Source organism: Notamacropus eugenii, chromosome 1 (assembly GCF_028372415.1).
Source record: "Notamacropus eugenii isolate mMacEug1 chromosome 1, mMacEug1.pri_v2, whole genome shotgun sequence".
NCBI lineage: Eukaryota > Metazoa > Chordata > Mammalia > Diprotodontia > Macropodidae > Notamacropus > Notamacropus eugenii.
In genome coordinates, this window is record NC_092872.1 from 221665153 (window position 1) to 221692754 (window position 27602).

The 27602-nt window shown below is 37.1% G+C and overlaps 1 protein-coding gene and 1 pseudogene across 12 annotated transcripts in view; both read right to left on the reverse strand.

Annotated features, from left to right (window-relative positions):
• MYO9A (myosin IXA) overlaps positions 1-27602 on the reverse strand; it is a 342794-nt gene that overhangs the window by 263199 nt on the left and 51993 nt on the right. Inside the window, exon 1 of one of the 12 annotated variants that reach the window (XM_072627900.1) lies at positions 9227-9333. The exons of the other annotated variants lie outside the window; for them this stretch is intronic. The gene's annotated coding sequence lies outside the window, so the exon portion shown is untranslated. Of the gene's footprint in view, positions 1-9226; positions 9334-27602 lie in introns of those variants that run through there. 12 annotated transcript variants of the gene reach the window in all.
• LOC140517060 (translocon-associated protein subunit beta pseudogene) lies at positions 26250-26969 on the reverse strand (annotated as a pseudogene).

Sequence of the window (27602 nt, forward strand, 5' to 3'; positions counted from 1 at the left end):
TATGTGGTTAAAAACCACTAAATAGAAATAGCCTAAAAAAAAATTTTTTTTAAATAAAGAATGGGTATGCAGTATTCTGGAGCTATCACCAAAAACTACATGATAACGTATTACACTAGACTTTGCTGAGCTATAGTACAAATTACATTCAAACAAATTTATTTGCATCAGTAACAAGTAGAACCATATGTTAAACAAGCAAACAGTAAATCCTCAGATCAGAAAATGATTATTTGCTTCCATACAAAGTCAACAATTCTATTCCCTTTTTAAAAGGATATTCATATAACATGATATACAATAGACGAATCCCTTGAAAAGCTGTAACAAGAATTTGTATAAACTGAATGATAGAATCAATTAATTAAATGGAGATTCAAGAAACCCAGTGTGGTTTCCTAAATTGACAATTACTTTAACAATGCATCTATTTTAATAACAGTAGGGAGAGGGCTCTAAGATTTCAAGTCAGGGCACAGAGGTTCAGTTCCAATACTACCACTAACTGAAAGGGGGGGTAGGGGTGGAGGTGAGGAGAGGAGAGGTCATGCCTGACACAAATCACTTAACCTCAAAGGGCTTTTATTTGAGATATACAGAGTTGTTCGCCAAGTTCAAAATTATAAACCTTTAAGATATGAAAGAAATCTTATTTAATCCAATTCTTTCATTTTACACAGGAAAAACTGAGCCCATGGCTTGTTTGCAAACACAAGGGAAAAAAAATCTGATAGTTCTACTTCCTTACCATGTACTCAATCCTCAAGAGAGTACGATTTAATCAGTCAATAAGCATTTATTAAACATCTATTATATGACAGGTAAAGTACTAAGCACTTAGGATACAAAGAAAGGCAAAAGATGGTCCCTGCCCTCCAGGAACTTACAATATAATAGAGGAAGAGACAAGCAAAGAAATATTTCCAAAAAAGCAGTGTACAGGGTAAATGGGAAATGATTAACAGAGGAGTATGCATCATAATCAAAAGGGATTGGTAAAGGTTTCTGGAAGAAAATAGCTTTTAATCTGGAAACCAGGATATAAAGATAAGGAGGGAAAGCATTCTAAACATGGTGGGAGAAAAAAATTCCTTGAGCTGCCAGAAGCGGCTTGTTCACTGAATAACAAGGAGGTTACAGTCATTAAATTGAAGAATATGAGGGGGGGAGGGACAAGGAGGGCAAGAAGACAGGAAAGGTAAGGGGTGGAGGAAGGGCTCTGAACGACAAACCAAGGATTTTGTAGTTGATCTTGCAGGTGATAAGGGAACCACAGGAGTTTATGGAGTATGAGAGTAACATGGTCTGACCCATGCTTTAGGAAAATCATTCTGGCAACCAGATGAAAGATGGACTGGAGTAGGAAGAATCCTGTGGTATTAAGTAGCCTTTCTACAATAATCCAGGCACAAAGGGTATTGCACTACGGTATTAGCAGTTTCAGAGGAGAGAAAGAGAATATATTCAAGAGATGTTTCCAAAGGTGAAACTGATAGGCCTTGGCAATAGATTGGATATTTGGATGGGGGGCGGGGAGGAAGGAGGGTTTGAGCAGGAATCAAAGATGACACTCAAGTTGCAAGCCTGGGAGACTGGGAGGATATAGTGGTGCCCTCAACACTAATAAGAAATTTTAGAAACAGGACAGATGGGAAGGTTTAAGAGAAAAGATTCTAAGGTCAGTTTTGCTGAATTTAAGATATCTACTGAATATCTCATATGAGATGTATGAAAAGACAGTTGAAGATGTGAAACTGGAGATAAGTAAGAGAGGTTACAGCTACATAAAATTTGAGAACCATATGGACTATATTAAAATTGACTAAGAATATCACAAATAGTCTCCAAATCAACAAATCTAGCAGTCCTTTTTTTCAATCACTATCCTTCTTCAGTTAACATTTGAATACTAGGAATCATTTTGAATCATCCTGAATCCTCTTCCTTTGGCTATGGCCTAATGATTATCTCCTTGGATTATTGACTTTTTTTTTTTTAAGCTGATTTTGGCTGCACTTCAGCATTCCTCAAATATAATTTTTCCTCAGGCAAATTCAACCCCTTCTATGGCTCCAACTATCATTTCTATGTAAATTATTTCCCATTCTAACTTTTAGATCTGCACTTCCACTGGATCCCCAATAATTTCAGTCATCCAGTCTCATCTTGTAGAATTACACAACATGCTGTTACTGAATGGTTTAAAAGAGAAATAAGAATTATGAGACTAAAATTTATAATCTGCATAAAAGAAATAACAGGAATAATAGAAAAACGATTCTATGATGACAAATCTCAATAAAGAACTAAGACAGGATAAATGACAATACAAATGCACAAAGGTAAAAGGCAATCTAGAAGAAGAGAGGCAAAGAAGCAATAAAATTAATAGAAATGTTTTCTATTCAAGCAAAACACTGATCTTGAAGTCAAGATACATAGAGATGACCTAAAGATTAAGCAATGTGATTCAATTTTCATCATTCAATTATTTTCACACATTAACATTATTCTATGGAAAATTATCAGTTAAAGCCATAGATGCATTCTCCTGTGTGTCATCTTTTTTTTCTGCCTATTTTCCAGCTTTCAGCAATTATAACCTGTATTCTTGGCGTCCAACTTCTTAACATTTTTTGTTGCTTTCAAAAACTGATAACCTCTTATAGACAACAGAAAATCAGTAAATTCTTGAAGCAATTCTTGTATGACGTTTCTTTACAAGCGCCCTTAAAAGTTGCCATTTTCAATTACTTCTACGTTATCTTCTAACTTACTTCACAAACCTAAACAAAGGTAAATTCAAAGCATTCAACGATACAAGCTATCTACCAGTTTTTGATTGGGAATTCAATCAGTTTCACTTCATCAGATCAGATACAGTATTTTTGAAATATAAATGGGTGACTTATTATATATAAAACACTGTGTTAAGTACACTGCTTAGGACAGGTTCTAAAAATGTATATAAACACTTTCAAGTTTAATCTGCATTAACATTTTCTCTATCACTTTCTAGACAATCAACAAAAAATAAACAAAGCCATGATTTGCAGCATTTGATGATTTCAGAGGTATAAATACTCACATTGAAAATTTAATAATCTGAAAAGCTGTTTTGAGCTAGCTCCAAAACGATCTCAGGTATACAAGCAGAAAAAGTAAGAAATTCCATGTTCTCAAAAAGATCACATTCTAATAGGGAGGTGAGAGAGGGAAAAACATAAAAAAGAAAATTCAGTTCTAAGGTGGAAGACCTAAAATTCCTAACGGTGCACTATAGAAACACATGGCAAGGCCCAGGAGTTCTTAAGTTAACAGGTCAAAAGACCATTTCAGGATATTGCTGGGAATAAAGGCAGGACAAATGTAAAGGCCTGGTAAAACACAAGAGATAGTAGAAGGGCAGAAGAACAGAGCTAATTATTCCAATATTACGCAAACTACTTGAGCAGGGAAGCAACTTGAATGAGTTCTGGGACCAATAAGAGTCTAGGGAAAGGGTGAAGGGAAAAGGAGAGGGAAAGAAAATGAGAAAAATGTTCTGTAGTGTTATCAATAAGTTAACACAATGCTCTGCATACAGTATTTAATAAATCATTCATTTGTTCATTCATTCATACTGAAGGAATGAGTACCATATTTTTCCAGGCCACTGTTATCTCACACAGAGATTACTACAATAAGCTAACTCTGCTTTTAATTTGATTTCAAAAAACACTGTCATACATTAATTTAAAAAAAATTAAAAATCAAACAGAATATAGACAATCAGATTCTTCTAATCAAAATCTAATTACTTTCATGTCTCCACACTGTCAATGCAGTTAAGTGATAAAAATGTGAATTTTGTTCTTTAGGTTTACCAGATGATTTACATTTGGGTCTACTTAAGGGGATAAATTGAAGCCCATCCTTAATCAACTTTTGAAAATATATTATAGGGGCAAACCCAAGATGGCAGCATAAGAGCAGGGAGTTGCTTGAGCTCTCCCTCAAATTTTTCCAAATACCTGTAAAAATGACTCTGAACAAATTTCAGAGGTACAGAACTCACCAAATGACAGAGTGAAACAAGTCTTCACTCCAAGACAGCCTGGAAGGTTCACATGAAGGGTCTAGAGCATCAGGCACAAAGCACAGTCTAGCATGGACCATGCTTTCATGGAGCATGGACCATGCTTTCATGGAGCATAGACCAGGTTGGGGCAGGCCTCAGGGGACTGAATCACTGATAGCTGTGGTGGTTTCCATATCTTTTGACCCACAAACACTAAAGAAAGCACAGAAGGTCAGTGCGAAAACTCTGTCAGACCTGAGTGGGAGAGGGGCATGGTTCAACCCCAGAGGCAGCAGAGGTGGCTGGAGCAGAGGCTGCTTCTGGAGCTCCTGGCCCACAGACTATATGAGGATCAAGCAGCTGATCAAAGGGCAATTGCAGGAATCTCTTTGATGGCACTGAGACAGGATTCTCTAACTTTGCCCTGCTTGCATCTGGGTCGAAGTCCTGGGGCAAGGAGGAGTGCTGAGGTGGGGGAGCTTGTGGTGCAGTGGAAAGGGAATTCTCCTCACTGTTCCAAAGCAGACAAGAGTGCTTGTAGTCATTCACAGACCACAGCACAGGCCAGGAAAGGAGTAAACACCTCTCCTTTGATCATACCACTCTGGAAAAACTGAAGATTTATAGGCCCCTTGAAGTAGCTCTGAAAATAGCTGAACAATAACCCTGAAATTTGGGACAGTACACAGTCCCTCCCACACTGGAAGCAAAGTACTATCTTGACAAAGAGTTAGAAAGTCCAGTATTTGGCTGAGGAAATGAGCAGATAGCATAGAAAAACTCAGACTATACAATCTTACTTTGGTGACAAAGATTAAAATACACAACCAGAAGGAGACAACAAAGTCAAAGCTCCTACATCTAAAGGCTCCAAGAAAAATATGAATTGGTCTCAGGTCATGGAAGAGCTCAAAAAGGATTTCGAAAATCAAAAAAGAGAAGTGGAGGAAAAATTTGGGAAAGAAATGAGAGACATGCAAGAAAATCATGAAAAACAAGTCAACAGCTTACTAAAGAAGACCCAAAAAAACAATAAAGAAAAATAGCGTTAAAAAACAGATTAACCCAAATGGCAAAAGAGGTCCAAAAAGCCAACGAAGAGAAGAATATCTTAAAAAGCAGAATTGGCCAAATTGAAAAGAAGGTCCAAAAGCTCACTGGAGAAAATAATTCCTTCAAAATTAAAATGGAACACATGGAAGTTAATGATTTTATGAGAAATTAAAAAAGTATAAAACAGGACCATAAGAATGAAAAAATAGAAGACAAAGTGAATATCTCATTAGAAAAATCACTGACCTAGAAAATAAATCCAGGAGAGATAATTCAAAACTTATTGGACTACCTGAAAGTCATGATAAAGAAGGGGGGAGACATCATCTTTCAAGAAATTATCAAGGAAAACTGCCCTGATATTCTAGAACCAGAGGGTAAAATAGAAATTGAAAGAATCCACCCATTGCCTCTGGAAAGAGATCCCAAAAGGAAAACTCCTAGTAGTCAAATTCCAGAGTTCCCAGGTCAAGGAGAAAATATTGCAAACAGCCAGAAAGAAACAATTCCAGTATTGTAGAAACACAATCAGGACAACACAAGATCTAGCAGTTTCTACATTAAGGGATCAAAAGGCTTGGAATATGATATTTTGGATTAAAATCAAAAAATCATCTACCTAGCAAAACTAAGTATAATCTTTCAGGGGAAAAAAATGGTCATTCAATGAAGTAGAGGACTCTCAATCATGCTTGAAGAAAAGATCAGAGCTGAATAGACAATGTGACTTTCAAATACAAGAATCAAGAGAAGCAAGAAAAGGTAAACAAGACAGGGAAATCACAAGACACTTATTAAAGCTGAACTGTTTACATTCTTACATGGAAAGATGATATTTGTAACACATGAAGCCTTTCTTAGCATTAGGGTAGTTGGAGGGAACATCTATGTATATATACAAACATACACATATATGTGTACATGTGTTTATGTATATATACATATATTTGTGTGCATTCTTATGTGTATGTAGATGTATACATATATACATGTGTACACATATGTTTGTGTATGTGTGTATACACAGAAGGCACAGAGTGAGTTGAATATGAAGGGATGATATCTAAAAAATAAAATTAAGGGGTGGGAGAGGAAAATATTGGGAGAAGGAGAAAGGGAGATATAGAATGGGGTAAATTATCTCACATAAAAGAGGTAAGAAAAAGCTTTTACAATGGAGGGGAAGAGAGAGCAGGTGAGAGGGAATAAGTGAACCTTACTCTCACTGGATTTGATTTAAGGAGGGAATAACATACACACTCAATTGGGTATCTTACCCTACAGGAAAGTAGGAGGAAGGGGATGGGGGTGGGGGGGATGGGAATGATAGAAGGGAGGACAGACTGAGGGAGGGGTAGTCAGAAGCAAGCACTTTTGAAAAGGAACACGAACAAAGAACAGAATAAATGTGGGGACGGGATAGGACAGAGGAAAATATAGTCTTTCACAACATGATTATTATGGAAGTGTTTTGCACAACTACACATATATAACATATCAAATTGCTTGCCTTCTCAATGAGGGCAGGTGGGGAAGGAAGAAGGAAGAGAATTTGGAACTTAAAGTTTTAAAAACAAATATTAAAAATTATTTTTACACAAAACTGGGAAATAAGATGCACAGGTAACGAATGGGGTATAGAAATCTATCTTGCCCTATAAGAAAGTGAGGAGGGAATAGAAGGGGAAGGGATGATAGAGGGGAGGGTAGACTGGGGAAAGGGGTAATCAGAATGCAACCTTCTTGGGGTGGGGGAGAGGGGAGAGATGGGGAGAAAACTTGGAACTCAAAATCTTGTGGAAATGAATGCTGACTAAAATAAATTAATAAAAAAATATTTTATACTATATGAAAAAATTTATATCATAGATTACTATGTTACCAAATGTAGAATAAAAAGTATAGCTGACCAAAACCAACAAAACTGTAATATATATTACTAGAAAATCCTTTTAAAAAGTGAAAGTACCCTGTGTCTCCCAGTTTGGTTAAGACAAATTCTTGCTATCACACAATTCATAATACACAGTTATCACTAAGCTCCTATTCACTACCTACAGCTGGGGGTGGGGTGGGGTGGGGTGGGAGGATTAGTAAAATCTCTACCAAACTATGAAAGTAAACTGATAAACTATATCCTTCCCTATGCTTGTAATATGAGAATGGATCTACACACAAATCAACATAATTAGAAACACCTCAAAGACTCTGGAGATCCAATAAGTCACAGAACACTGAAACCATTGCACAAGGAAAAGAAAATATTCCAAACATGATCTTTCTGAGTTTCTGCTTACTGGGTAAACTCTGCAACAACAAACATCAAATCTTTTGGTTGATCTGGTTCTGATAACATGTACAACACTTTAAGCAGATGTTAATCCACTGAAATTACCTTAACAGACTATTTTTAAAAATACAAGACACACAGGAGTTGGTTTTATGGGAAAAAACAACAAAATAGATAAACCATGGGTTAATATGATTCAAAAAGAGAGAAAACCAAATCATTAGTATCAAAAATGAAAAGGTAAATATATATTACTAATATACCACTAATGAAGATGAAAGCAAAGAAATTATTAGGAGTTACTTTACCCAATTATATGCCAATAAATTTGACAATTTAAGTTAAATGGAAGAATACTTTTTAAAAAGTATTTTAACAGAAGAGGAAAGAAATAGAATATCTAAATAAACCAATTTTAGAAAAAGAAATTGAGCAGGCTATAAATGAGCTTCCCAAGAAAAAAAAACATCAAGACCAGATGGATTTACAAGTGCATTCTACCAAAAATTTAAAGATCAACTAATTCCAATATTAAATAAATTATCTGGAATAATAGGCAAAGGAGTCCTATGAAACTTCTTTTATGAAACAAATATCGTACTGATCCCTAAGCCAGGAAGAACAAAAACAGAGAAATAAAATTACAGAGGAATTTCATCAATGAATATGGATATAAAAATTCTAAATAAACTACCAGTTAGGACACTACAACAATAAATCACAAACATTATAGACTGTAATCAAATGGGGTTTACACCACGAATGCAAGGATGGTTTAATATAAGGAAAACTATCAACATAACTGATGTCAATAACAAAAGTAACAAAAATTGCATGATTATATTAATAGATGAGGAAAAGGCTTTAGATAAAATATAAGACTTGTTCCTATTAAAAAATACTTTTAAAGCATAGGTATGAACAGATATTTTTCTTAAAATTATAAGAAGTATCTACATAAAAACATCAGCAAGCATTATTTGTAATAGGGATAAGCTATCCCAAAAAGAGGAGGAGTGAAACAAGGATTCCCATGACACCAATATTATTCAATATTTTATTAGAAATGTTAGCAATAGCAATAAGAGAAGAAAAAGGAACTGAAGGAATCAGAATGAGCAATGAGGTAGCAAAACTATCTTTTTTGCAAGTGATATAATAATATACTTGGAAAAAAATCCTAAAGATGCAAGAAAAAAACTTGTTGAAACAATAATTTTAGCAAAGTAGCAGGATATAAAATAAACTCACTTAAATCATCAGCATTTCTAAATATCACCAACAAAACCTTGCAAGAAGAGATAGTAAGAGATACCCTTAAGATAACCACAGACAGTAAAAAAAAAAATGCCTGGGAGAATGCCTGCCAAGATAATACCAGGAACTACATAAACATAATTATAAACCACTCTTTTATACAAATAAAGTCAGATTTAAATAATAAATAAAATATTCATTGTTCAGTGGTGGGCAGAGCCAAAATGATGAAAATGACAATTCTACCTAATCTACTCATTTTATGCCATTCCAATTAAACTGTCAAAAAAAATTATTTCATTGAGCTTGAAAAAAATGACAAAATTTATCTGGATGAACAAAAAGTCAAGAATATCAAAGGAGTTAATGAAAAAAATGTAAAGGAAGGAGGTTAGTAGTACCAGATCTTCAGCTATATTATATGGCAGTAATTATCAAAATTATCTGATACTCTGGCTAAGAAACAGGTGGATCAGTGGAACAAAGGAGACATACAATACATGGTAATAAGTGATTATTTAACTTTGTCTGACAAAAACATTTAAGCTTCTTGGATAAGAACTCACAATCTGGAAAAATCTGTTGAGAAACCTGGAAAGCAGTCTGGTAGACATTGGGTATAGATCAATATTTTGTGCCATTTACCGAGATAACGTCAAAATGGTGATATGACCTAGATATAAAGGGAGATATGGGTAAATTAGAAGAACATGGAACATATCACCTATCAGATTTATGGATAGAAGAGGAATTTGTGAATAAACAAGAGAGAGCATTGTGATATATAAAATGAATAATTTTGATTACATTAAAAAGGTTTTGTACAAATAAAATCGATATAACCAAGATTAGAAGGAAAACAGAAAACTGGGGAAAAAATTTATAGACAGTTTCTTAAATTAAGGTCTCATATCTCAAATAAATAGAGAACTCTGTCAAATTTATGAGAATACTAGTCATTTCCCAATTGACAAGTGGTCAGAGTATATATGAAAAGGTATTTTTCTGGATGAAGAAATCAAAGTTACCTATAATCATATTTAAAAAATGCTCTAAATCACTACTGATTAGGAAAATGCAAATTAAAACAACTTTTGAGATATCAGTTCACACTTGATTAGTTTAAATGATAGAAGGGGAAAATGACAAATGTTGACGGTAATGTGGGAAAATTGAGACACTAATGAGCTGTTGATTGAACTATGAATTGATCCAACCATTTTAGAGAGCAATCTGGAATCACAGAAATATGTATACTATGGTTTTACATATATACAAATACACATATGTCGGTATATCTGTGTCAAATGGTGGCCTTCTCTAGTGATGGATGAGGAGGGAGGGAGACACTTTGGAACTTAAAATGCAACCAGAAAAATAAATTGAAAGTTTTTTTAAAAAATGTAAGATGTACATTGCTAAAAATTAGACATTTCTTCCATTGTCAATTACAGCCCTACTCCAATATGCTATCCTATGTCTCTGACTTTAATAGAAGTTTTGGAAAGCATGTAAATGACTCTGGATTCTTAAAGGATGTGATCAAGCTCCAAATGATTTTTCCCAAAGTTGTAAAGATTTGGGCAATGGCTTCCCATTACAGCTCAAGCAGCAGAATGTCCAAGGTTCAGGCATATCAACAACAGCAGTCAAGCCTATAAATGATGAATTCTTTGGCCAAAGCAACCGATGAAATAAGCCAAAACACACTACTAAAAGAACTGAACCACATCAATATTGACATTCTTGCTATAAAAAAAACCCAGAAAACTAAAAAATGTAAGTAGAATATCTCCCAAGTTCTTTTCAGAGGAAGCAAATAAAAAGTAGTAACATTAGTCTCATTATGAACCTAAAGAAAACAAAAAAAAAAAAAATGTTTCACAGGAAAGTAATTTTTCTTGAACTACTCCCAATAACCCTAAGAAAAAAAGACCATGATAAAGTTAATCACAGTTTACTTTAAGTGTTAGTATCTACTTCATAAAACAAAGTATAGAGAAATTCTTTCAAGAGATTAACAAAATATTACAATCCCAATAAACATATAAATTGATACTTGGTGACCTCCGTAAGAAGGTGTTGAGGGAAAATTACTAAGGCCAGTGTCTGGAGGCTGACCAAAAGAAGTTTCACATCAATAGATTATTAATATTTTATTCAAGAAGAGAGTCTAAAGTTACTAGACATAGAAGCACAAAAAAAGTTACCAAAAAGGGAATCAATTATATCTAAACACACAGAAAATGACTAATAATGGATAAATCATTTCAGAGTTAACTGTACATAGTCAAGAACACAAAAAGATCTAAATCAATGTCAAATTTCAATTTAAAAAATGAAAAACTGGCATTTCATAAGTCAAGAGTTCCAAACAAACCCAAATAAACATGCTACTGATTCAGAAAAATATCAAATAGGTAATATTAAAGATTATAACTGATAAAAACTTACTTAGGAATCTAACTGATGTAAAATTCACCAAAACAAGGAGGTAAAAAGAAACCAGAAAACTACTAAGTCAGCAAAGAGTTTATTCTCCAGGCCAAGGAGAGAAACTGCAGCCAAGGCCAACAATAGGAATACAAAAACAAGTTCGCAAAAGGAGGTGACAACACACAAAGAAGGTTTCTGCTCAAAGTCAGATGAAAAAGCCAAGTGACTTTTAGGGTTGTTCAGCAGCAAAGCAGGTGATCTTTTTCAGTGTCATTTCCATTGATATAATCACACTCATTTCTGACACTGAGCCATTTGACAATGAATGATGACAGTGGAGATTTGAATGGAAGAAAGCCTATGAGTCTTTCTGCAGCATCTACAAAGTCCATTATCAGGTCAAATCTTCACAAGGGTTGCACCCCCTGAATGATAGCTGTGGAGAACTGGACTGGAAGAGGGATTAGTGGTCTGCCACTTATTCCCATGGCTCTTGGGCATCTTGGGCTATCTCTACTTGAGTATCAGTGTAGATCTTTGTCAAAGTGATGGTAGTGGTGGTGGCCTGCACCAGATGAACAGATCACAACTGTTTCCTCCTCAGGATTCCTTGCTGCTCCAGTCAAGCTAGCTTACCTGCACTACTGATGGTACATGGTTCACAGTGACAGCTGATATTGGCCAGAGAGATGGTGAAACCTTCATCTACAGGGACTGGTTGATCCCTTCAATTAAAGCTTCAGGGGCCTAGACTGATATGCCATTACTCCTAGGTTTCCTTTCAGTGGCAGTTGGTCCATATTTGGTATTGGCCATGTCAGGGATAGTGATATTCTTCTCCACAAGAACACTCCCCTCAATGATGACTTCAGGGACCAGGCCAAAAGCAAGGCAGGTGGTCTAAGGTTTAATATAATTAAAGGTTAAAAGTATGATTTCATGACAAATGATCCTGCCTAAAGCTTGGTAAGTGACACAAGTAGGCCAAATCAAGCTAAGATGAACCTGAAAGGTCAAGAAATGGGGACAAAATGGCAAATATGCCAGTTTTTCTGTACTGAAAACCATCATCAATGACATTTTGGCTCTACCAACTCATCAGTTTAGATACTACAAAGGCAGAGTCAAAAGGGAACTTTTCTCATTTTAGAGGTAAGAAAATTAAAGCCCAAAAAGGGAATTAAGTTACCAAAGGACACCAAGGCAATAAGTAGCAGTGAAGACTCAATCTTTCTGAGTTCAAATATGGTCTCATATACCTACCAGCTATGTGACCCTAGGCAAGTCATTTAACCCTGTTTCCTAAAAATGAGGTGGAGAAGGAAACCACAAACCACTCCAGTACTTTGCCAAGAAAATCCCAAAGGGGGTCACAGAAAGTTGGACACAACTGAACAATACTCATTGGCTATCTGCACCTACTGCTCTTTTATGAGGAGCTCATTACTAGTCTTCATGATTTCTCCTGTGAGAGTGACGTATTTCAATTATTTCCTTTTGGGTAAATGTTTATACTGATGGTACAGTAGATATTAATTTACTTATATAAGTACATATCATAAATATCACAAGATTACTAGTATAGAGATATGCTAAATCCACTATAAGGCCGACTCTGGTATCTCAAGACAGCATGGAGGTAAATCTGCTTTTTTAATGCTATGCCAGCAGAATGAAAGTTACTACAACTATGGCAAGTAGGTTACATGTCTGTCATCCAAGAACAAATTTAGCTAAACCCAAAGAAACTCACCATTAGGTTGGCTGCTGGATAATGAATTTCCCAATGATATGAACTCTCAAGGACCATATTCTAAATTGTAGCAATGTTATGATATGCAGAAAGAAGCACATACAAACCAACAGAATCACAGATCCTTAAGGTATTAAAGTAATAATTCTAGGTATTTCAAGAGATCTGAAGTTTTTTTTTTAATCAAATTAGTCATTCATTTACAGATAAACTGTAACTCCTTTGCAGTTTAGGAAATATTTTCGTGTGTTGCTTTAGCAAACATAATACACAAACATGTATGTATATACACACACAAAGAGTAACATACACATAATTATTTAGTGGCCAACCTCTGACTTATGACACACGCTGCAATTAGTTCTGATGGTTCTGGAAACATGGACTCATACTCTATCATTATTATTGCTTTGTTCATAATTTATGCTTTTCCACATTGACAGCAGAACCCTTACTGAAAATGAATTATTTGCCACAGCCTTACTTTAAGTGCAGAATCAATTCATCTCTCCCCTTATCATCATTTGGCTTTATCCCAGAGACTGTTATGTTTATTATTTGTTAATTGTCCTTTCAATAATGGTTTTTATACCTCTGTCCAAATCTAGATGTTAATTTTTTAATTTTTCACTTATTATTCCCAGTTTTATTTAATTATATTATGAAAATGAAATGTATCATATAAAATGCCTTACTTTTAAAATATATTTAAGGCTTCTTATTCATTTTATTAATGTTCCATGCATACCTGAAGAGCATAATTTTCTTCTCCATTAAGTTCTCTCTATGTATCTGCAAAATTAATATATGTAACTGTTCAAAACAATAATTACTTTACTGTTTTATACTTTTTATGCTAAAAATGAGGTGTTAGGATTTCTTAATAATTTTCTATTTCATCCCAAAATTATAGGTTTTTCTTTATTGCTGTAATTTAAGACCTATACAATTTAAATAATTATCATTTAAACGTGACAGAAAATCTCTATTTCAATGCTTCTTATTTCAAATTTAACTTGATCAAATATCACTAAAACAGCAGCCTTGGCAGAGCCAAGATGGCAGAGTAAAAGCAGGGACTTGCTAGAGCTCTCCTCCCAAACCCAGTCAAATGCCTGTAAAAAATGACTCTAAACAAATTCTGGAGCTGCAGAACCCACAGAATGGCGGAGTGAAGTAAATCTCCAGCCCAAGACAACCTGAAAGGGCAAAGGGAAGCATCTATCATACTGGGCTGGGAGCAGAGCTCATTCCAGCATGGGCCACGCCGTCACAGAGGGGACCTGAGCAGGCTTCAGGGGGACTGAATCACTGGCACCTGAGGCAATTTGCAGTCATCTAGACCACAAAAAGCTGAGGAGAAACTGGAAGGAAAGTGGAAAAACCTATCAGAAGCCAAGATGGCAGAGTGAGAGCAAGTACTCACCTAAACTCTAAGACAAACTCCTTCAGATACTTCTAAAAGGAGAATCTGAGCAAATTTTAGATTTAGGCAGAATCCAATAGGAGACAGAGTGTGGCAGATTTCCAGCCCAGGACAGCTTGGAAGGTCGGCAGGAAGAATCTGTTACACAGGGTTGTGGGAGCACAGAGTACATAGCCTATATCAGCACAGACCCTGCAATAGCAAAGCTAAGCAGGAAGATCTGGGCAATCTGAAGAAGCAGCTGCACTGCAGGTTCTCAAATACATCCAGTACTAGAGTCCAGGGGAAGTGAGAGAGAAGCGCAACACCCCAGGTAACTTCAGCAGTGGCTCCTGAGACTATCATCCCACAAAAGAAGTCTGTAAGTCACCTACTTGAACTTCCAGGAGCCAAGATGGTGGAGTGATCTGTAAATGCTCTCCTGCTCCCCTTGTTGACCTTGAGAAGCCCAGAGAATATTTCCCCAGGAATAAACCTGGAACAGTGGGGAACAGTCAAAGGGCTGAACAGTCTCTTAGCCCAGGAGGCTAGGAAAATCGCAAAGGGGGAGGAGGAGTGTCCCTCTTGCAGTGCCTGACTGGGACCAGTGGAGGACTGGAGCTGTCCCAGACAGCCACACTTCAACAAACCAGGAGGAGATCCTGAGCCCCAGGGGAGTAGAGCCCAGAATCGTCAACTCCAGGATTCCAGGCCAGTCACAGCACAGCCAGGGTAATCGGGAAGACACTAGCATAGATGGGGTTCACCAAGCACTGAGTTTGCCTATGCTCTAGCTCAGGAGAGGAGACCGCCTGTGGTCAGACCACCCCGACCCCACACCTCACACAGTGAACCCAAGGGTAACTTCAGGGAAACTCAGAAGGACTGCACCTGGCCTTGGCTTTGGCACACCAGTTAGCTCAGTACCAGGTAAGCTGCTGCATTTTAGCTTCTAGCTGAAAGAACCAGAGACCACAATACACAAAGCCTCAGGTTCCAAGCACAATAAGGGTGGGACAAAGCCCCTCTGCCTCAGAAGCAGAGATCCACTTTAAAAGCCAGGAAAAAGGTGATCATCATGAGCAAGGAGAAAACCAGAAAAGAAAAGATCATAGAATCTTACTATGGAAACACGAGCACTGACGAGGTCAGCATTGAGACTGCACTCCCATGCGAAACTTCAGTGGGGATTATTAATCAGTCTCAAGCCCAAAGAGCATTCTTGGAAGAGCTCAAGAAGGATTGTAAAACCAAAATTAGAGATGAGAAGAAAAACTGGAAATAATTTTTAAATTATGAAAAAAGAATTCACTGAAGAGAATAGAACAGCTCCTTAAAAAGGAAAACTGGACAAATGGAAAAGGAAGGACAAAACCTAACTGGGAAAATTGGACAAATGGAAAAGGAAATGCAAAACGTAACTGGAGAAAATGACTCCTTAAAAGAACTGGGCAAATGGAAAAGGAGATGTAAAAGTTAACAGAAGAAAACAATCTATTAAAGATTAGAATAGGGCAAGTAGAAGCCAATGACTGGATGAGACATCAAGAATCAGTCAAACAGAATCTACAGAATGAAAAAATAGAAGAAAATGTAAAATATCTCACTGGAAAAATAGCTGACCTGGAAAATAGATCCAGAAGAGAAAAATCTAAGAATTATCCGTCTACCAGAAAGCCATGATGAAAAAAAGACCCTGGACAATATTTTTCAAGAAATCATCAAGGAAAACTGCCCAGAGGTTCTAGACCCAGACAGCAAAATAGTCATTGAAAGAACCCACCGATCACCTTCTGAATGAGATCCCAAACTGAAAACACCAAAGAATATTGGTGCCAAATTCCAGAACAATCAAGTGAAGGAGAAAATACTGCAAGCAGCCAGAAAGAAGCAATTCAAATATCTAGGAACTACAACCAGGATCACACATGACCTTGGAGCTTGTACATTAAAAGACTGAAGGGACTGGAATATGATATTCCCATAAGGCAAAGGAGCTGAGATTACAATCAAGGATCAATTACCCAGCAAAACTGAGCATAATAATTCAGGCAAGGAGATGGGCATTCAATGAAATAAGGGATTTCCAGACCTTCCTGATGAAAAGGCTAGAGCTCAACAGAAAATCTGATCTTCAAACAACAAGTCTCAAGAGAGGCATAAAAAGATAGGAAAGGGGGGGGGGGGGGAATCTTGTTATTCAATATGGGCAAACTATTTACATCCCAATAAGGGAAGATGATAGTTGTCAATCTTGAGAATTATATATTTATTATGATATTTAAAACGGATATACACAGATAGAGGGAGTGGGTATAAATTAATGATGTGATGATAAAAATGTGACTTAAGGGTGTGAAGGAATTGTAATGGGAGATGTGAAAAGGAGGAGGCAGAAAAAGGTAAATTACATCACAGGAAGAGGCACAAAAGCATATTATAAGAGAGGGAAAAGAGGAGCAGGAGATGAACAGTGTTTGAGATTTACTCTAATCTGATTTGGTTCAAGGAGGCAACAATAAACTCAGTTAAGTATAGAAATCTAACTAACTCTACAGGCAGTAGGAGGGGAAAGGGGAAAGAAAAGGGAGGGGAGAATAAAAGGAAGGAAGAATGAGGGAGACGGTGGTCAAAAATTAAAACTATTGTGGAGCGGAAGGGAAGGGAGAACTAAAAGTATAAATGGGGGAAAAGAGGATGGAGGACAGTTACTAATCATAACTGTGAATGGGATGAACTCTCGCATAAAATGCAGACAAATAGCAGAATGGATGAAAACGCATAATCCAACAATATGTTGTTTACAAGAAACATATTTCAAACAGAGGGATAGACACAGGGTAAAGATAAACAGTTGCATTAGCTGATGTAAAAAAAACCAGGGTTAGCAATCCTAATCTCAGAAAAAGCAAAAGCAGAAATAGATCTAATTAAAAGAGAGAAGGAAGGAAACTATATCCTGCTAAAAGGCACCATAGACAGTGAAGTAATATCATTACTTCAAATATATGCACCAAGTGGTATAGCATCCAAATTCTTAAAGGAGAAGTTAAGGGAGTTACAGGAAGAAATAGACAGGAAAACTATACTATGAGGGGAGCTCAAACTCCCCTTCTCTGAATTTGACAAATCTAACCTCAAAATAAACAAGAAAGAAGTTAAGGAGGTTCATAAGCCTCTGGATAAGGTAGATATGATAGACCTCTGGAGAAAACTGAATGGGGATAGAAAAAAATATACCTTTTTCTCAGTAGTATATGGCACAAATACAAAAACTGATAATGAACTAGGGTATAAAAACCTCACAATCAAGTACAGAAAGGCAGAGATAGTCAATGCAATAAAAAGTATATGTAATAAAAGACCATGGAACGAAAGATCAAAAAGAAATTGGAAACCAAATAATTGAATCCTAAAAATGAGTGGATTAAACAACAAATCACAGAAAAAAGCACCAACTTCATTCAAGAGAATGACAATAATGAGACAACTTGTCAAAACTTATGGGATATTTCAAAAGCAGTTCTTAGGGGAACTTTCCTATCATTGAATGTCTATATGAATGAAATAGAGAAAGAGGAAATCAGTGACTTGGGCATACAGCTGAAAAAGCTAGAAAAAAAAATTGAAAATCCCCAAGTAAATACTAAATTAGAAATACTGAGGGCGGAGCCACGATGGCGGAGTAAAAACACACACATACAGTAGATCCGAACCCACAACCCATAAAATATCTGGAAAAAAGAACTGCCAATAAATTCTGGAGCAGCAGAAGCCACAGAACAGCAGAGCAGATGAGATTTCTGTTCCAGAGAGCCTGAAAACCTCTTGCAAAAGGCTCTTCTTGCCACGGACTGGGAGCTGAGCACAGCTCTGCCACCCGGCACCTAGAAGAGCAGAACTGAGTGGGGAGCAGATCCGAACGGGGAGCAGATACAAGCGGGCTTCAGGGACAGAATCTCCAGCAGCCGCGCAGGTCCCTCCACCCACAGGTGACAAGGGTCAGTGAGAAGGTCTCTTTGGCAGGTCGAGAAGGAAGTGGGGTGCCCCCATAACACAGGCCCCCTCGGGAGGCAGCAGCGGAGGCGGGAGCAGACCGGGGCTCGCCAAGCAGGCAGGAGCCCGGATCCATTGCTGAAGGTTTCTGCATAAACCCCCTGAGGGAACTGAGCCCTGTGAGGCGGCCCTGCCCCGACCTGAGCACCTAAACTTAATCTCACACTGACTAGCAGACCCGCCCCTGCCCAAAGCCCTGAGGCTGGGGAGCAGCATTTGAATCTCAGACCCCAAGCTCTGGCTGGGCGGGATCTGGAGGCGAGGTGGGGGTGGAGAGGATACTCAGAAGTCAAGTCAATGGCTGGGAAAATGCCCAGAAAATGGAAAAAAACCAAGACTATAGAAGGTTACTTTCTTGGTGAACAGGTATTTCCTCCCTCCCTTTCTGATGAGGAAGAACAATGCTCACCATCAGGGAAAGACACAGAAGTCAAGGCTTCTGTATCCCAGCCCACTCAATGGGCTCAGGCCATGGAAAAGCTCAAAAAGGATTTTGAAAATCAAGTTAGAGAGGTGGAGGAAAAACTGGGAAGAGCAATGAGAGAAATGCAAGCAAAGCATGAACAGCAGAGGTCAGCACCCTGCTAAAGGAGACCCAAAAAAATGCGGAAGAAAATAACACCCTGAAAAATAGGCTAACTCAACTGGCAAAAGAGGTTCAAAAAACCAATGAGGAGAAGAATGCTTTCAAAAGCAGAATTAGCCAAATGGAAAAGGAGATTCAAAAGCTCACTGAAGAAAATAGTTCTCTCAAAATTAGAATGGAACAGATGGAGGCTAATGACTTTATGAGAAACCAAGAAATCACAAAACAAAACCAAAAGAATGAAAAAATGGAAGATAATGTGAAATATCTCATTGGAAAAACAACTGACCTGGAAAATAGATCCAGGAGAGACAACTTAAAAATTATGGGACTACCTGAAAGGCATGATCAAAAGAAGAGCCTAGACATCATCTTTCATGAAATTATCAAGGAAAACTGCCCTAATATTCTAGAACCAGAGGGCAAAATAAATATTGAAAGAATCCACCGATCACCACCTGAAAAAGATCCGCAAAGAGAAACTCCTAGGAACATTGTGGCCAAATTTCAGAGTTCCCAGGTCAAGGAGAAAATATTGCAAGCAGCTAGAAAGAAACAATTCAAGTATTGTGGAAATACAATCAGGATAACACAAGATCTAGCAGCTTCTACATTAAGGGATCGAAGGGCATGGAATAGGATATTCCAGAAGTCAAAGGAACTAGGACTAAAACCAAGAATCACCTACCCAGCAAAACTGAGTATAATACTTCAGGAGAAAAATTGGTCTTTCAATGAAATAGAGGACTTTCAAGCATTCTTGATGAAAAGACCAGAGCTCAAAAGAAAATTTGACTTTCAAACACAAGAATGAAGAGAAGCATGAAAAGGTAAACAGCAAAGAGAAGTCATAAGGGATTTATAAAAGTTGAACTGTTTACATTCCTACATGGAAAGACATAATTTATATCTCTTGAAACTATTCAGTATCTGGGTACTGGGTGGCATTACACACACATACATGCACACGCACATGCACACACACACACACACACAGAGACAGAGTGCACAGAGTGAATTGAAGAGGATGGGATCATATCTTTAAAAAAATGAAATCAAGCAGTGAGAGAGAAATATATGGGAGGAGAAAGGGAGAAATGGAATGGGGCAAATTATCTCTCATAAAAGAGGCAAGCAAAAGACTTTTTTAGTTTAGGGAAAAAGAGGGGAGGTGAGAGAAAAACATGAAGTTTACTCTCATCACATTTCACTAAAGGAAGGAATAAAATGCACACTCATTTTGGTATGAAAACCTATCTTACAATACAGGAAAGTGGGGGATAAGGGGATAAACAGGGTGGGGGGGATGATGGAAGGGAGGGCATCGGGAGAAGGGAGCAATTTGAGGTTGACACTCATGGGGAGGGACAGGATCAAAAGAGAATAGAAGTAATTGGGGGCAGGATAGGATGGAGGGAAATACAGTTAGTCTTATACAACACAACTATTATGGAAGTCATTTGCAAAACTACACAGATTTGGCCTATATTGAATTGCTTGCCTTCCAAAGGGAGGGGGTGGGGAGGGAGGGAGGAGAAGAAGTTGGAACTCCAAGTTTTAGGAACAACTGTCGAGTACTGTTCTTGCCGCTAGGAAATAAGATATACAGGTAAAGGGGTTTAGAAAGTTATTTGGCCCTACAGGACAGAGGAGAGGATGGAGACGAGCAGAGAGGGATGATAAAGGAGAGAGCAGATTGGTGATGGGATCAATTGGAATGCTCGGTGCTTTGTGGTGGGGGGAGGGGATAAAGGGGGGAGAAAAACCCAAAATTCTGTGAAAATGAATGTTAAAAAAGTTAAATAAATAAATAAATTGGAAAAAAATAATAAAAAAATTAAATGAAATTAAAAAAAAATAAATACTGAAAATCAAAGACAAGATTAATGAAATTGAAATTAAGCAAACTATTGAACTAATAAATAAAACTAAGAGTTGGTTTTATGAAAAAAAATGAAATTGATAAACTTTTGGTCAATTTGATTAAAAAAAAATAAAGAAGAAAACCAAATTACCATTATCAAAAATGAAAAGGGTGAACTAATTTCCAATGAGGAAATTAAGAACAATAATCAAAAATTACTTTGCCCAACTATACGCCAATAAATGACAATCTAAGTGAGATGGATGAATATTTTAAAAAATATAAACTGCCCAGATTAAATGAAGAGGAAGCTGAATACTTAAATAACCCCATCTCAGAAAAAGAAATTGAACAAGCCAACAAAAAATCTCCAGGGCCAGATGGATTCACAAGTGAATTCTATCAAACATTTAATGAACATTTATAGTTAATTCCAATATTATACAGACCACTTGGGAAAACTGGTGAAGGAGTTCTATAAAATTCTTTTTATGATACAAATACGGTTCTGATACCTAAACTAGGAAGAGCCAAAACAGAGAATGAAAATTAAAGACCACTTTCTCTAATGAATATAAATGCAATACTTTAAATAAGATATTATTAGCAAAAAGAATACAGCAACTTGTCATAAGAATAATACACTATGATCAGGAAGAATTTATACCAGGAATGCAGGAATGGTTCACATTAGAAAATTTATGAGCATTATTGATCACATCAACAACAAAACAAACAGAAACCGTATGATCCTCTCAATAGATGCAGAAAAAGCTTTTGACAAAATACACACCCATTCCTATTGAAAACACTGGAGAGCATGGGAATAAATGAAACCTTCCATAAAATAATAAGCAGTATCTATCTAAAACTATCAGCAAGCATTAAATGTAATGGGGATAAGCTAGATGCATTTCCAGTAAGATCAGGGATGAAACAATGTCCATTATCGCCACTGTTATTCAATATGGTACTAGAAATGTTAGCTTCAGCAATAAGAGAATAAAAAAACTTGAAGGAATTAGAATAGGCAAAGAAGAAACTAAATTATCATTCTTTGCAGATGTTATAATGATATACTTAGAGAATCCCAGAGGACCAAATAAAAAAAAAACTACTTGAAATAATAAACAACTTTAGGGAAGTTGCAGGTTACAAAATAAACCCACATAAATCATCTGTATTTCTATATGTTACTAACAAACCCCAAAAGCAAAGGACAGAAAGAAAAATCCCATTTAAAGCTACGGTAGACACTATAAAATATCTGGGAGTCTATCTGCCAAAACAAACCCTGGGACTATATGAACACAATTACAAAACACTTTTCGCACAAATAAAGTCACATCTAAATAAGTGGAAAAACATCAGCTGCTCATGGGTAGGCCAAGCTAATATAATAAAAGTGACAATTCTACCTAAATTAATTTACTTATTCAGTGCCATACCAATCAAATTACCAGATAATTATAGTCTAGAGCTAGAAAAAAATAATATCAAAATTCACCTGGAAGAACAAAAGGTCCAGAATATCAAGGGGACTAATGAAAAGAAATTGTAGGGAAGGTGATCTAGCCCTACCAGATTTCAAATTGTATTATAAAACAACAATCATCAAAATCACTTGGTACTGACTAAGAAATAGAGGGGTAGACCAATGGAATAAGTTATGTACTCAAGACACAGTAGTCAATGAATATAGCAATCTACTGTTTGATAAACCCAAGGACCCAGCTTCTGGGATAAGAACTCACAGTTTGACAAAAATTGCTGGGAAAACTGGATAACAGTGTGGCGGAACCTGGACATAGACCAGTGCCTGACACTGTACACAAGAATAAAGTCCAAATGGATATATAATCTAGGTATATAGACAATGCAAGGTCCTAAAAAATTCCCAATGGTCTCGAGGCAAAATGCCTTCCAATATCCAGAGAAAGAACCATGGAACTGGATCACAGAATGAAGCAGACTATTTTCTCCTGTTTTGTTTTGGTTTTTCTCATGGTTTCTTCCATTTATTTGATTTCTTCTATGCAACATGACTAAGGTGAAAATGTATTTAGTAAGAATGCATGTGAAGAATCCATATGAAATTGCATGCCATCTCAAGGAGGCAGGGGGCAGGGAGGGGGTATGGAGTGAGAGAAAATCTAAGATTTATGGAAGCGATAGTAGAAAACTGAAAACAAATAAATTAATTTTTTAAAAATAATTTTAAAAGGAAAGAAAAACATTTTTAAAAGCATAGTTAATAAACAAAGATTCAGTGTGGTTTTACAAAAACCATGTCATGCCAGACTGAAAAAAGAAAAAAAACAAAAAACCTGTCAGACCTATGTGAGAGAGTGAGCTGACCCCAGTCCCAGGGAAGCAGAGGGGACAGGGGAGCCTGTAGAGGGCAGCTGCCCCCCTTGTGGGGGGATCAAACAGCTGACAGTACACCCCCTACCCCAAGAGAACTACCTTGACAAAGACCTCAAAAGTCAAGTAATTGGCAGGGGAAATGAGCAAAAACAAAAAACAATCAGACTAGAGAATCTCACTTTGGTAACAAGAAAAATCAAAATATACAACCAGAAGGAGAAAACAGTCAAACCTCCTACATCAAAAGGCTCCAAGAAAAATATGAATTGGTCTCAGGTCATGGAAGAGCTCAAAAAGGATTCTGAAAATCAAGTAAGAGAAGTGGAGGAAAAATTGGGAAGAGAAATGAGAGTCATGCAAGAAAATCCTGAAAAACAAGTCAACAGCTTGCTAAAGAAGACCCAAAAAATGCTGAAGAAAATAACATCTTAAAAAATTGACTAACCCAAATAGCAAAAGAGGTCCAAAAAGCCAATGAAGAGAAGAATACCTTAAAAAGCAGAACTGGTCAAAATGAAAAGGAGGTCCAAAAACTCATTGAAGAAAATAATTCCTTCAAAATTAGAATGGAGCAAATGAAAGTTAATGATTTTATGAGAAATCAAGAAAGTATAAAACAGAACCACAAGAATGAAAAAGTAGAAGACAATGTAAAATATCTCATTAGAAAAATCACTGACCTGGAAAACAAATCCAGGAGAGAGAATTTAAAACTTACTGGACTACCTGAAAGTCATGATAAAAAAGGGGGCTAGACATCATCTGTCAAGAAATTATCAAGGAAAACTGCCCTAATATTTTAGAAATTGAAAGAATCCACCCATTGCCTCTGGAAAGAGATCCCAAAAGGAAAACTCCTAGGAATATTGCAGTCAAATTCCAGAGTTACCAGGTCAAGGAGAAAATATTGCAAGCAGTCAGAAAGAAACAATTCCAGTATTATGGAAACACAATCAAGACAACACAAGATCTAGCAGCTTCTACATTAAGGGATCAAAGGGCTTGGAATATGATATTCCAGAGGTCAAAGGAGCTAGGATTAAAATCAAGAATCACCTATCCAGCAAAACTGAATATAATCCTTCAGGGAAAAAAATGGTCATTCAATGAAATAGAGGATTTTTAAAGCATTTGGGATGAAAAGACCAGAGTAGAATAGAAAATTTGACTTTCAAATACAAAAATTAAGAGAAACATGAAAAGGTAAACAGGAAAGAGAAATCATATGGGTCTTACTAAAGTTGAACTGTTTACATTCCTACCCACATAAAAAAGGCAAGAAAATGTTTTTTCAATGGAGGAGAATGTGAAAGGGACAGAGTAAACCTTACTTTCATCAGATTTGGTTTAAGGAGGGAATAACATGCACACTCAATTTGGTATGAAAATCTATCTTATCCTACAGGAAAGTAGGGGGAAAGGGGATAAGTTGTGTGTGTGTGTGTGTGTGTGTGTGTGTGTGTGTGTGTGTGTGTGTGTAAGATCATAGAAGGTAGGGCAAATAGGAGGAAGGAGTAATTAGAAGTAAACACTTCTGAGGAGGAACAGGGTCAAAAGAGAGAACAGAATAAATAGGGGAATGGCAGGATAGAATGGAGGAAAATATAGTCAGTCTTTTACAACACGACTGTATGGAAGTGTTTTGCATGACTACACCATCTATAATCTATATCGAACTGTTTACCTTCTCAATGGGGGTGGGTAGGAAGGGAGGAAGGGAGAGAAGCTGGAACTGAAAGTTTTAAAAACAAATGTTAGAAGTTGTTTTTACATGTAATTGGGAAATTAGATATACAGGCAATGGGGTATAGAAATCTATCTTGCCATACAAAAAATAGAGAGTAAGGAGATAAGAGAAGAGAGGGATGTGATAGAAGGGAGGGCAGATTCAGGGAAAGGGTAATCAGAATGCATGCTATCTTAGGGTAGGGGGATGGGAGAGATGGGGAGAAAATTTGGAAATCAAAATCTCATGGACATGAATGTGGAAAACTAAAAATTAGTTAATTTTTGAAAAAAAAAATCATCAGTCTTCCCTGAGCTTACTAGCAAATGATAATAAATACAACAAGCATTTAAAGAACTACTACATATTTGGGTACAAAAACGCAAAAACAGCTTTGAAATAGTTAACAAGGGAGGTCAGCAAGATCTTCCTTCAAAAACTGCCTGATGCTTACTGGTGATGTGTGACCCAAACAAATTATTTATCCACTCAGTGTCCCAGGCATCTAAGACTAATTACGGACTAATGGCTTCTCTGCATGGCTAGGGGGAGTTTTCACACCTAGAGTTCCCAACATTGATGAAATCACAGGTTCTAACAAAACTTAGTATCAAGTAGCATGCAAGGCATTAGGGATATTAAGATGAAAACATCAAAGAATTTTACCATTTAATCACCTTTATACAAGTATGACAGGGAAAAAAGAAATACTTAGTAAATATTCTCTGAATTAGTCTTCCAATCTCAGGCTTCCACATCTGTCCCCTAAAGTACTCTGAGGGGTTTGTGGGGTGTTTCTTCTCTACAAACAAGGTAGGAGCCCCACCCCATTTCGATTTAATCACTTAACTTTATTAGCATTTAGAAGAGGTTATTTATTTCAAAGACATAGCAAGAACAAAGTATAAACATTGTCCCTCCATACTTCAGGGCGTAGTCTATCCTATACCACCTCAATTTTTGAAGGGAATAGGTGCCAATTTAGCTCTCGTCTTCAAACAACTCTCATTTGATCCATCCACTCCCACTAGCTTTCAGTGTATTTCTAAATTCTTTGAGTCGATCTACAGTACACAACTTCCACTTCCTTTATTTTCACTTTTTTTCTGGCTTTTTTTTTTTTGAGGTGGAGTTTGTTTTTATTAGAAAACTCAATTTCAGTAAGCACTTCCCTGCTCCCAAACCAGAAAGCCTCCAAGAGACTTGTGGAGAATTCTGATTTCCTCTTTGCAGAGGCAGCCTCTGAAGTCCCCCCTTTTACCTCCTTAGACAGTCCTCATCATCAGCTTTGCACTGAGCAGCCGCAAAGGGAGAAGGCTACTTGGGCTCAAGGTCAATGCTGGGGTGTTTCTGTTTATAAAAAAATCCAACAATAAACTGTACCAAGGAGGCTCTCTGGGTTCATAGGTCATGGAGAGGTGGTGAAGGGCATTTGGAGCTATCTTTGGAGTCTGGAAAATATCTTGATTTCTTGGGAGGGGAGAGTGCACATTCAGTTCTTGTTCTTGGGAGTGTCATATTCTCTCTTACTTGAGTACCACAGGAGCAGGGGAATCCCAATGCAAGGAAGGGTCATCACACCAAATGTTGCCCAGTCCAGGAAATGGGGAGAGAATCTCCTATTCTCATTGTGCCAGAATTCCTCCCTGACCAGGAGCACTGGTGAAGCCAACCACCACAGGCCCTTCTTCCTGGGCAAGATATGTGATGGTTGCAGAGGTAAAGTTAAAATAGCCAGCCTTGAGGGGGCGCAGGACAACAGTATGGGAAACTATTGGCAGAAGCAATTCTGTCCCATTTGACACTGAGCGTTTCTTAAACAATACCAAAGTCTTCTGGGGAAAAATGAATCACCAGATAATTCCATATCTAGGGCTGCACTTGATCCAACATTGTAGATGTTGTACTGCAAGGTCAGGTCCTTTCCTTCTACAGCATATCTATTCAGCAGTGACTTAGATGCCAGAAGCCTTGTCCCTTTTTTCACTTTGAACAGCAGAGAACAGACACATCACTGCAAACAGCAACAGGTTCATCACGTGTATACCAAACCCACTTCAGTACCACCAGAATGGAGAGACCTAATGGTCTCTTAAATGACAAGTCTCAAGGACTTTTCTCAAGCCTCAACTTTTTTGATCTCTGCAGCCTCTGACACTATCAATCACCTTCTTGATACTCTTAGATTTTTTTGACACTTCTATCTCCTGTCTCTTACCTATCTGACTGCTCCTTCTCAGTCTCCTTTGCTGAAATTTCATCCACATCACACCCACTAATGGTGGGAGGCCTCAAGGGCTTTCTTCTCCCTACAGATTATTTCATTCATTGATCTCATCAGGTTTCATGGTTTAAAGTATCATCTCTATTCAGATGACTCTCAGTTTTATTTATCTAGTCCTATATTTTCTCCTGACCTCCAGTCTACCTAATGGACATCTTTCTGGCTGCTTGTAGTATTTTCTCCTTCACTTGATAGCTCTGGAATTTGGCAACTATATTTCTTGGGGTTTTGAGTTTGGGATCCCTTTCGGGAGGGGAACAGTGGATTCTTTCGATGACTATTTTGCCCTCTGAGTCTAGTACTTCTGGGCAATTTTCCTTGATGATTTCCTGGAAGATATTGTCCAGACTCTTTTCTTCATCATGGGTTTCTGGCAGGCCAATAATTCTTAGATTTTCTCTCCTGGATCTATTTTCCAGGTCAGTTGTTTTTCCAATTAAATATTTTACATTTTCTTCTATCTTT